This window comes from Buteo buteo, chromosome 24 (genome assembly GCF_964188355.1).
Source record: "Buteo buteo chromosome 24, bButBut1.hap1.1, whole genome shotgun sequence".
Classification (NCBI taxonomy): domain Eukaryota; kingdom Metazoa; phylum Chordata; class Aves; order Accipitriformes; family Accipitridae; genus Buteo; species Buteo buteo.
Window position 1 is genome coordinate 6,681,490 of NC_134194.1, and position 12,210 is coordinate 6,693,699.

Sequence of the window (12,210 nt, forward strand, 5' to 3'; positions counted from 1 at the left end):
CAGGTGGCAAATGTTGTGGGAAGGTGGATTAGTGTCCCCTGTATATTCATAAGCCACTTTGAACCATGTGGCCTTTAATGGCCTGAGATTTCTAGGCTGTAGTAGAGCAAAATAAAACAGTATTTTCTGCAGAGTGGGAAAAATCCTCACTGAAAATGGGTCTTTTGACAATGTTGTTCCACACTGTCCTTTGAGAGACATATATAAGAAATACTGGAGGGACTGGAGTCACTGGGCGATGCTCTCATCCTCCTGTATTTTGAGAGACACCAAGCTCACAAACTCCTTATTTTTAAACTGCTTTTTATTGAAATGTAGTACATTAGCAAACCCTAACTAATCGGTATACACTGTTAACATATTGGCATATACCACGTAACTACAATACAGTGTTATACTTACATCAAAACATGTCAAGAAGTTCTGCTGCTGTCAAGCTACAATTTCACAAGGGCTGGAAAGATCTGATTGTCGGGAGGGCACTGCATCACCCGCCGTGCCTGCGTCCCTGCAGCGTCCCCATCGCTCGGCCAGACCCCTGGGACCTGCTGGCGTTTTTAGGTTATGTGGTCACACCAGTGTGGTCCACCTTGCAGCAAGCCAGCTGAAACAGACTTTTGCATTTTACACGCACACAAATTGGGTTTTGTTGTTGTTGTTGTTGTTTGCTGCAGTCTCCCAAGCCCAAAGGCTGGGGTGTCCCCTCTCTGCTGGGATAAAACGATCCTGTTGCGGTGGATTCTGTGCATAGTTAGCCATGGCCTCGAGCAGGGGATCCTGAACAGGCACAGGCGTACAGAGAAGCTTTTAGTATTTAACATCCACTTGCAAACCACAGCAGGGCTGACTGGATAAGCAGGAGAGCGATGCTATCACTCAGTTTGCTCAGAAAGGTTATTCCCCTTTATAGGACTAGCGCGACAGATCTTACCAGTGCTGGGACTTAAGTCTAGACATATGGGGTGGAAAAAGTCTACCTGCTGATGTGATGGCAACCAAGAAGGCTTTTTTTTCATGTAGCACCTTCCAGTGCAAACACAAAGCGAGCCCTGTCAGGCGACAGGCTGGGACGCTGCCTTGCTGGCTGCGATGCAGGAACCGCACGAATCTGCAAACAGGAGCTTTGCTTTAACACCCCTGAACGCCCTATTAAACTTTCCTGGCTTGAGAGCAGCAAAGATCATCAACTTTATTTTCAAGCCCCGACTTTCCTGTGCTGGAGCATGGGAGTGTTGCTGAGCTGTTGAGCTGTTTTCTGTAAGATCCTCCCAGTGCAGCCCAGGTACCTGGAAAGGCTGCGGGCAGATACAGCCTTTACTGCCCGAGACAGGCAGAGGGTGTTACAGACACAGCCACGGTAGATCGCGAGCAAATTTAGCAATCCCATGTCCTTACCACGACTCTGTTGGGAATTAACGGCTCTTGTGCCCTTGAGGGGTTTGGGTTGCTGAAGACCAAGTCAGAGCCAAGCAAAGGTGAGCCCCGGAGCACGTGGGAAGCAGGAAAAAAAAAGGCAAATGGCACAGCAAACACACACAGCTGAGCTCAGGGCAAAGATTAAAAAGCTTCTTGCTCCTGAGGGGCTCAGCCGCAGCAAGCTGCTGGTGGATGCATGCGGAGAAGGGAATAGCCTGTGCCCAGCAGGAGCGAGGGAGCCTCCACGTACGCGTCCAGCACCTTACTGGATTTTTGAGCTGTGAAGCCCCAGTCCCAGCTGTATGACACTAGCTCAGGTTAAACCTCAGCCTTGCAATGAAATCACTCTAATCACTCAGTAAAACCCTATGTACTTCTTACTTTGCAGGAATATTAATACTTAATTATTAACTCTTTAGGAAAGGGACTATTTTGGGGCAACACCTTATACCACAGGGCCCCCTTGCCCAGAGACCCTGGACATTATTGCCATAGAAAGAATAAATATTCAGATATTATTGCACAACGTACACATCCATCTCTGTTCATCTGGGCATCTCCATGAGGCTAGGGGGCTGAGGAGCAAAAGGATGCTCCATGCAGGGATCCACAGAGCGAGCAGCCCACAACAACAGCCTACATCCCACACAGCCGGCTTTGGCCGAGAACAACCCACCAGAAACCTCCGAGCTCCCACAAACTGATGCTGGTTTGGAGCAATGAATCCCCTTCAAGGGGCTGGCCGACATGGTCATGGCACGGTGACGAAGAAGATGCTGGAGACCCAGGGAATGGCAGTGCCTGCACAATGGGGACCTTCACCCAGGTCGTGGGAGGAGGAGGAAACCGGTAGTAATCGATGGGGTGGAAGGGCAGAGATTAATTGGGGAGAATTAAGAGTGTTTGGGAACGTTGCAGGCTTTTAAAAACAGTAGGTAACAAAAGGATCAAACAACTGACATAGATAAAAAGGTCTTGATTAGTGCTGCTTTGCAAAGGCTCATGCGAGCAGCTTTCATCTCCCCAAAGCACTTTACAAGCACCAGGAAAACCTGACAGGCCCCTGCGAGGTCGGGGTTTTGGCCAACAGGTCAGGACATCACCGACTGGGGGTTACGCAGCACCGCGGCCCACGCCGGGAGCAAAATCCCGGCTGGAGCCTTGCTTTTGTCACTGCATCCCATGAGGAAGGGTTGTGGGGGGTACCACTTTTTCCTCTTGGTTATTTCAAAGACATGGGAAACAAAGCAGAAATGAGCACCAACCTGCAGAAGTACAGTCTATCTTTCTCCTGATTTTGCCCCAATCTGGTTAATTGGAGCATCTTTCCCTCTCTTCACCTCCTCCCCTGCTCAGCGGTTTCCGCCCAGCGCGCCGGAGCACAGGCTGCCCTTACGGTGCAGCAAGTCTAGCAGGGAAGGGAAAAAAGTGAAGATATCTTTAAACATAACAACACATATGCACATCACGCACTCCTCTGCACGGCTCGGGCTGGAAAACTAGGTCACCTATGGATGTGTAACACGGGATGAAAAAGGAGCGAAAGCTTCACTTGTGAAGTTTAAGGTGTTTCCTGAGGTCCCTGCCCAGAGCCCTCCTGCCCTCCTCTCCTCACCCCACAGGGCTGGCAGCAGCCCCGTGGCGCTTGTATTTGCCCCGCCGTGCCTTGGCCTGTGTGCTGCCGTGCTACTTTCTTTGTTGTAAAAACCAGGTGACTATTTGCTAAGCAAAAAAACCCCGTATTTTTAACAATTAAGTCAACTCACTCCCCAGTAATCAGGCTGCAGAGCTGCCTGAACTTCATTCAGCTCAACCCTGGTGCCTTCATCCTTCAGCTCACGACCTATGACTGTGGCATAATCTCAAACCTAAATTGGGCTAAATGAGTCCTGGACCCTCAGCATGACCCCTGCCTGCTGCAGACCTCCCTCCGCTTTTCAGTAGCTGGTAAAGCTCTTGGCTCTCCCAAGCTTTTCCACTGTTTTACATAAGCGTGTTTAAAGAAATCAGAAGATGCGTAAAAGTCTCATTAACGTAGTCCTAAACACTATTTAGCTATTTTTGGTCTCTCTTTGGCTTATGTAGGCTATCTGGCTATTCCTACAGCATCCCCAGGTGCCAAGGCAAGCATCCTAGAAGCAAGGGGACAGTGCAGATACCAACGCATGAGCTCTCTGGAGGGAGTAATCGTGAGCGTTGCTAAGTAAATTTTAACATGCTTCAAATTTAATACTTAATGTTAGTATTATAGGTAAAAAGCACACTTACAGTCTGTTTTTTTACTGGCAATTATCCTCTAAGAACACAAGCAAACCTTGATTTTACAAATGTCTTATGGGAACATGCAAAACTTTCATAGAACATGAGGCTGGGAAAGAGAAGGTGAAGTGCTAGGATTTAAATAGTTTAGGGAAACACTTGGAGATAAAAGCTTTTTCTGTACGTATAAGTCATAAAATTAATGTTTTCTGTTAAAAAGCACTTTTTTTTTTTTTTAGACCTTAAAAATGATTTTCCAAGTTACTGGCACTTACAGCGCTTGGTAGATTGCAGTATATTTTACTTCTATGAAATGACTCAACCATACACAGCACCACTGCAGCAGAACAAGAACAACGATGCTCATCAAGCTTTTTTTATATACTGATTAATATTAAAAGGAAAACCTCAAACTTACCAGCACAGCCCAGAAAAATCACCCATGTTGCTGTGGTGCCTCCTCCCCATCCTAAATATGACTAAGTGGAAGAACGCCTGCTATGGCACGTCCCAGCAGGCATGTAGGGATCAATTGTTTGAACTAGCTTTTAATTTTTCCAGTGCTGAAAGATTTTCCAAATTCAGGACGTCAGTTATAATTGTCAGCTCCCTTATCCAAGATGCTACAACACAAATCCATTTTTATATCACTATGCCAGACCCCAATCTCCACAATCAGAGGCAAACCTTCCCTCCCCGCCACTGAAACCAAGATGTTAGGTTAGAAATAAGGAGATTTAACAAAATATAAATGACATTATTTATTATTTTGTCTCTGGGGGCTTTGTACTTTCTAATGTTTATTTTAAATTCCATGCCTTTCCTAGCTTTTCTGTACACACTGGTACACAGCCGGTGCAAATGGTCTCAGCTGGAGCTGAGAAACCATCAGTTTTGTTTTCTTGCCGAAACCATGCCCCGGTGATGTTCCCGGTGGCCTTGGGTCAAATCCTTGCGTTGGGCTGAGGCAGCCCCTGCAAGAAGAATTCGCTCAAGAGCATCCGCGCCCCACGCGGTGCTACAACGGGCTCTCCTACCCAAAACCCCGCTGGGGGGGCTCTGCACCGAGCTCACCCTTTCACTGCGGTGCCGGGGGCTTGAGACAGAGGGTAGGCTGTCGCGTGCTTGTTGAGAGACACCCAGACATTTTTGTCTTTAACCACTAACACCCAGGTGTTTGTTGGTTTATTGTAACCTCACAGCCCACCCCGGATAAAAACAAGCCCTATAACATCCTTGAGAAATGGTAATTTTTTTTTTTTTTCTCTCGGGCGTTTGTTTTCGGAAGGCCCCCGCTTTTACGTGCCTGCCTGCTGCGATCTCGCAGATGTAATTACAAAAACAGGGGTTGCTCAATCAGCCCTTCTGCCGCCCCCGAATCCCGTACGGGCCTGAGCGCAGCTCAGCCAGGCTGGGTTTGGGAGCTCTGCCTGGGCTCGCCGGCGCTGTCAGGAGCTGCTCCCCTTAGCACGTCTGCAAGGAGAGGAAAGATGCTGGCCGCGACCTGCTGCTGCTTAAGCCACCGGCTGGCATTTTCTGCGACCTTCACTTCTGCTTTGTAGGAGAAAGCCGGTGTTAAAATTGTGCTCTTAAAAAGTTTGGGGTTTAAGTATATTTCTAGAGTGAGCTGAATGACAGTAGAAGCGCATTTGGTAAATATAAATGTGGGTATTATGAGAAAAACCTCCCTACACTTCACACCACCCGCTTTTGAATTATCAGATTAAATAAAGCTGACGCACAGCAACAAAAGTCAAAGCACGCTCGGCAAAGAGGATCATTTCCTCATTTTACAGAGCTGGGCTTTTCTTTTTCTCTTAAACACCCGTGTTAAAGACACAGCTGAACCACGCTTCAGGTAAGGATATATCTCAAGCAGACGGCTATACAATTAAAAAACGTAATAAAGGAGGGGAAATACCCCTGCTTGTAGCAAAAGCAGATGAAATTAAAGAGTGGCAGAGTATGTCTTACCTTTCTTTTTGGCTTAACTGATTTCTCAAGATTCCTATACAGAAGGTGAAGCTTTGTTTCACATTACAAGGACACAAATGCGTTTCTATACCTACAGTAACTTAGACTGCAATGGAGAAAAATCCGAACATTAATTAAACAGCTATGCATTGTCCAGTAGGAAAAGGTGGAGCAGAAGCATTTGCTCCTCCACGTCTGCTCATTTGAGGAATGCTGTGGACGACTTAACTCCAGAGGTTTCTCTCTCATTCTCCATTTCTGTATTACTCTTTCAGAAGCTTGCAAACAATATCCATTTCCCCACCGCTTTTGTCACACGCTGGTAAAAATTGATTTTTCCTGCAGCGTGTCAAAGTGGTTGCTGCTTTCCTTTCTTCTGCTGCTTTCTGCATTCCCATTATTGATGTCAGTGGGAAAGGGCACGGCTTAGAGAATGTGTTTGTTATTTAACTGTTGCAGATCTCAACGGGAGAACAGGATAAGAAGCTTACCTCTTTTCTTCTCTGTGTAATGCCAACATGCTGGCTTTTAAAAAACCTCAGTGAAAAATTCGGTGGATATTTTACCCCCCCCCCCCCCAAAAAAAAGTTAAGTGAGAAAGAAAGATAACTAGATTCCTGCATATTTCAAAAAGTCTAATGATTTTCAGGTAGATCAAGTGCTGGTTCTGTGAATGTCCTCTCTATAGAAAGAGACTCACTTGAGCACACGAAGGACCAAAAGTATATTCTGTGTAGGCCATTTTTCTCCTGCATCAATCGAACTGGAGAAAAAACCAAGCATCAATTTCCTTGAAATCTTTCTGCAAATGCAGGTCCTCTCTGCAGCTTTAATGTCAGACTGGCTTGCTATTGTACAGGGTTACGCAGGTTGTAGGAAACTCAATGCACTTATAAAGGTCCCTTTCAGAAGGGGCTATTTCACAGTAAGGTTATGGATTGACCGAGATATATGAGTGCTTTTACCAGTCACTGGCCATCTCCTCTACAACCAGTTCCCTTTCTGGCATTGCCCAACCACCTGGACAATTAAAAAAATGGCAACAGCAGACGCCTGCGTAAGAGACGCATTTGCAGTACAACACAAACTCTTAGGACCACCGTAAAACCTCTTCTGCAGCGCCGCGGCTGGACCAACACAGCTTCCCATGCTGTTACTCAGCAATTTCCATCAGACAATCTTGCTTGTGCGCAACTCTTTGTCAGCTCAAAGACGCCACCCTCAGAAACCACCACAGCTGATCTTCGTCTTTGCAATCGAGAAGGCGGGTTCGTGTTCTGGAAAAAGCAGCTCTTCTTCAGACAAAGGAGATCCATGGAAAGAGTACACAACAATAGGAATGAGAAATGAAAAAAACGGAAAAAGGGCCAGGAAGGAGCATGGATTCCTTTCAGGTTTTGTTCTCGTCATACATGTCCAAGGCAGGCTCGATGGTTGAGAACTCGCTCTCGTAGACCAGGCTTCGAGGGGACAGAGAGTTACGATGAAAGAAGTGACTGCCTACAAGAGGTAGAACAAAGCCTCGTTAGGAACACACATAAACAACATAAGAACTGAGTAAAGCATCCTCGTACGCGGGAGCCAAACGCAAGCACAGTATGCATGGAAAAAATAGCCACCCTTTAATGCAAACCAGTAACAGCCATATGAAACAGTTCACCTCCGTCCGTGTGCTCCCCTGCCAGTTCAAAGCAACTGCTTTCCGTATGCATGAACAATCCCACCTCAAACGGTTCTTTCAGATAAAACAGGTCAAGTCTGAGCAAGGCTGGGGCAGGCAGGAGTTTCGCACTCGGTGCTTGCTGTTGATTTACAGCCTTGTAAAGCAGGCACGTGCTTCCTCCAGAAACCTTTGGTAGGCACCCCGTTCCCTATGCCGTGCATCAGCACAAAGCGCTCCGGCACGGGATCAAGAGGAATGAGCAGGCTGAGCGAGAAGGTCACCAAGGATTGTCCAACCAACGTTGCTGAAAGCCTGACCTCCTCCAGAGCTCAGCAACCTCCTTCCTCCTGGAGTCACCTTCTACAAACAGGCACCTACGCATTCCCTTACACAGAACCAAAGGAGACCCAACTCTCTTCTCCAACATCGGTGATACCTGAAACAAGCACCAAGTGGCTGTTGATACAGGGGGGAATGGAAGTTCATTTTTCTCCTCGGCGGCCTGGTGTTCCCGTGGCTCTCCAAACCCACCAATGTGTTTTGCAAGGAGCCCAGCCCTACTGCTGTACAAACAGTTCTCTCTGAAAGCATCTATCAGATCAGGCCCTTGGCCAAAACGTTTCATTACTCAGTTTCTCAATCCCAGGGGGGATTAGCTGGGAGCAAGGCTGCTTAGATTACAATATGCCAGGCAGCCACAGGAGCCAAATTGGAGGCAACTGAAAAGCTTCCAAGTTCATCAAGAAGGCACTCAGCAAACCAAGGTGCCTCCAGTTTCACACATCAGTGGAGCAAGACGCTTAGGGGATTGCAGTTTTAGCCCTGGCAGAATTTAGGTGCTTAAATCCTCCTTTCTTTGGCAAATTTTGAGTCCAGCCTATGCCCCTCTGAAATAAAAAGCTTACAAAAGATACGAGGGAGGAAGAATTTAGCCGCTACTGTCCAAAACACTTTTTCTCCTTCCCCACTCACCCAAAAGACAGAGACTCAGAAAAGAAAGGAAGCAGCCCTTATTCGGATTAAAAAGAAAAAGCTAGAGTTATACTCAAATGCATAGAATTGTTGAAAGAATAAAAGCAAACATGAATTTTGCACTTATCAAAGCAGAGGCCTCATTACAGCACTGGCTGGTAGAGCCAGGGACACTGTAGACAGGCTCCATGCAAACTCATTTTGCAAGCTGTGACAAGCTGCCATCCTGATTTGCAGCAAACTCCAGCCTGAGCTGCACAGTAATTGTGTGCCCGGGTCAAATCCTTGTTAAAAACAGCAGCAAACTGGAGCTGGGTGACATATCTGCTGCCAGTTTCCTAAACCCCCTCCATACCCCTCTTTTATCACCAAAAGCCAGTACCCGTGCTCACTTCACCATTCACAGAGAAGTGGAAGTTCCCATAAGCAAATTGATTTATTTTTGATCTTGTAGTTAACTGAAACAAAAGCAATATCAGTAGTTACATTGTATAGGAGTGAATTGCTCAATCTGCCAGGAGCATATATCCAGGTATTTGGAAGAAGCGTACTGTGGGGGAATATACTTCGCAGAAACAGTTGGTAGGGGATGATGAACACCCACTTTCGAGATCTGAACCCTCTCCCAAATTTACAGGTTGCTAAAACTGGGCAATGCTTAAAATAAAAAATAAAAAAAAAGGTTGAGTTTTTGAAGGAACAAACTTGGAACTATGACTTCCAGCTGATCATAGTCTGTCTTCAAACAAAAAAAAAATGATTCTACTTTGAAATTTTACCAGATAAAACTGATTTCAGGATTCTTCTTCAAATGTGTTATGGGTCAGGATCATTTAATTTTTGATGACTGAGTCTCAGCTTGCAGTTCAAATAAGCCATCGATATTGGATGTTTCATCTCCCTTTCCTCCATCCGCTGCAACATTACATACTGAACAGCCAATGCTGAAATGAAACAAAGGGGATTCTGAAAGCTTGGTGTTGCTTTTGTTTTTATTACACAAAAATCAAACAAGGGATTAGGAAGCAGACAGCCCAGGCTGTCATTTCCTCTGTGTGCACCCAGAATTCCACTCTAGCAGATTCAAGGGAGAGATTTAACCAACAGACAGACAGGTCATCTGACAACAAATATTTTGAATTAATCTGGAAAAAGGCACTGTATATCCAACACCTCTAAAATTCTTTAGCGTGATGTTTTCTTGCTTCTTAGCAAAAGGAATTTCGGCCACCCACTTCCAGGGGGGGCTGCATGTTTTCATACAGACACAAATCTCTTGGCTTTCATACCACTTTTGGGACACATCATTAATCCTTTTTGTAAATGCCTCTCGCCTCTACCATTCCACACAGCCCAGCCGGTGTTGAAAATCCAGCTGCTGCTCAGTGCTTTTCAACACTCAATCGTCAGATGCTCTAATAACCAGGTTGGTATCATTGCCCACAACTTACAGGTAGAGAAACAGAGTCAGCAGGGCACAGTGACCCAGCTACACTCATCTTAATGCAGAAAATTGCAAGTGTTTGTTTAAAAATGTGGCATCAGTCCAGTTGATAAATTTACTGAATAAATGTATTTTAAGGACAAGTAGGAACATCCACAGTTCCAAATTCAGCTTATTAATATCTTCTTCCTATTTTGCACTTAAAGATCAAGATTTGTCCCTTAGGTATGGAATACAAATGGGAAGTCTGCATTCAGTTTTAATACATGAAAATGAATCCTCCAGCGCTCTCTGCCGCTATTTTTCATTATATACTTACAAAGAATTTTTCAGATAACTTGTATTGAGTCTGAAAATAAACATACTACCCTGGAATTGATCTTTAAACCCACTATAGGATGCTATAGAAGTACGCACAACACCAAGGCCAAAAATTCAAGAGACACAGCATTGCTGTAGCATTGCAGGTGCATCAGGAATAAGTATCACCTAGTGTTCCCTTTCCATCTGAAAGTATTTTAATGCCCTCAGTTATTAATCAGGGCCATCTTCTGCCACAAGCTGCAGTCCCTCCACAGCCCCTCCAGAACAACAACTTCTTAATGTGGAAATCTGATCAGAACACTCCCTACCTCAGACAATCTGTTTCAGACACCCTCTTGGTTAAGGAACAACTGAGCAGGATTACTTCATAAATATTCTTTCCTCAAAGCCAGCTGTTTAGCAAGGCACTGCTACTACCTTCTGTCAGCCCAGTCCTGCCATCTTTGCAACATCTGTAAAGAGGGACCAGCTCTTCTCCTTTCCTCTCACTATTATGATTATGCATATGTGTAACATTACTCATCTTTTATGTGACGATATCTAAAAGCATGGCAGGCAACAAAAACTTTGGTAGCTTCCTGTCTATCCAGAGAAAAAAAAAAAAAGAGTTTCTGGGATGGTACGAGTCCATCTTTGAATATGTTTATTTCATAACAGGATAAGTTTACATTGCTAGCCTGACCTGTAATTAACCTAGCAGATACTGTCTGTATTTTTATTAGCACTTTGTTGAGATAACTGTTAAGAGTCTCAAAAGAAAGATTAAAAGAGATGCCCCTGCATTATTTAAATCCTCTACAGAGGGAAATGCACTAGAAGTGCTGTCAGTCATTTTGTTCCCAATACCACTCAACTTCTGCTGCTGTTCTGTAAAAGAAACATGAACTGAACTCTTTGTGGTGCCTTTTGCATCCAGGTCATCACACTGTTCGGGCTGTCCCTGTGCATCCCTCCTGACAGCATTAAAAACCACTTAAGGATTTTTGTTTCAGGAGACAAGCACCAAATTACCAATTTTACTATTGATGTTGAGAGATAGGTGAAAAAAAATGTCACCCTTTTGTTTCATAGCCTGTACCCTAAATCATGCTCTAACCACATTCCTCCATTTTTGGCAACAACGCCCAGTTGACAAACACTGTATTTTACATGGAGACAGTCCTCAGACACAGTATGTTTGAGTTTTTTTTCCTCTTCATGACTAAGTCCAATGGGTTGTTTTCAGTCTTTCAAAATGCATTTAATGCTCTATTGTTTTCATGTTTCTTTCAAAATTACACAAGGACACACTGAAAAATAATTCTATTAAATGTACTGAAGCTATCACGTACTTAATTTCTTATTATAAAAGCTGCCTTCTCAGCTGAAGCCTTCTGGACAGATAAGAATTAAGAAAATATTTTAATGTAGATGCTGGCTGTATTCCTAAATTCTAAAAGTGCCTATACATAAAAATGAAATTAAATTAAATCCTCTTTCCCAGTACATAAAAAAATTAAATCTTAGAGTAAAATTGGTTCTCTATTCATTTAATTAAATTAGAAAGCATTAAGTTTCAAAAGTCTACATCTTGATACAAGAACAACAAAAACAACCAAATACAGAATAGGTTTTAACTTCTATCAATTATATTTTCCTTACCGATTTGTTACCTTCATCTACCCACCTCACTAACTCAAGCATTAGCATTTGGCTGCGAATCAGATCCACATGTTTTAACTGACTGTTGTGAAATTACTCATACACTGCTTGCATAAGTGAACTTGCGTGAAACAGCCTGAGTGAGGACAGTGATGAGATGTTTTCCCTCTGCATCCTCACCAGTAAAGACATGGCAAGAAGGGACATGTTTACATAGAGTTTCTACATTACAGTAAAGACCATTATCAATCTTTCATGATCTGAATTTGAACAAAAACTAACCCCTGTCACTAATACGAAAGGAGGCTTCACAGATGACAGTGGGGGAAACCGCTACCTTTTCACTGGGTATTAGGAAGGAAGAAGTGGTTTAAGAGTAGCTTCACTTTTATCAGAAAGAAGGGTGCAGTGAAAGCAAAAGGCAGAAAAGGTTCATGATTTGTATGTCGAGAATAAGTGTTGCAAACCTTCAGCAACGCCTGACCCGAAGACAAAAATCATACTGCAGTCCTCCAAG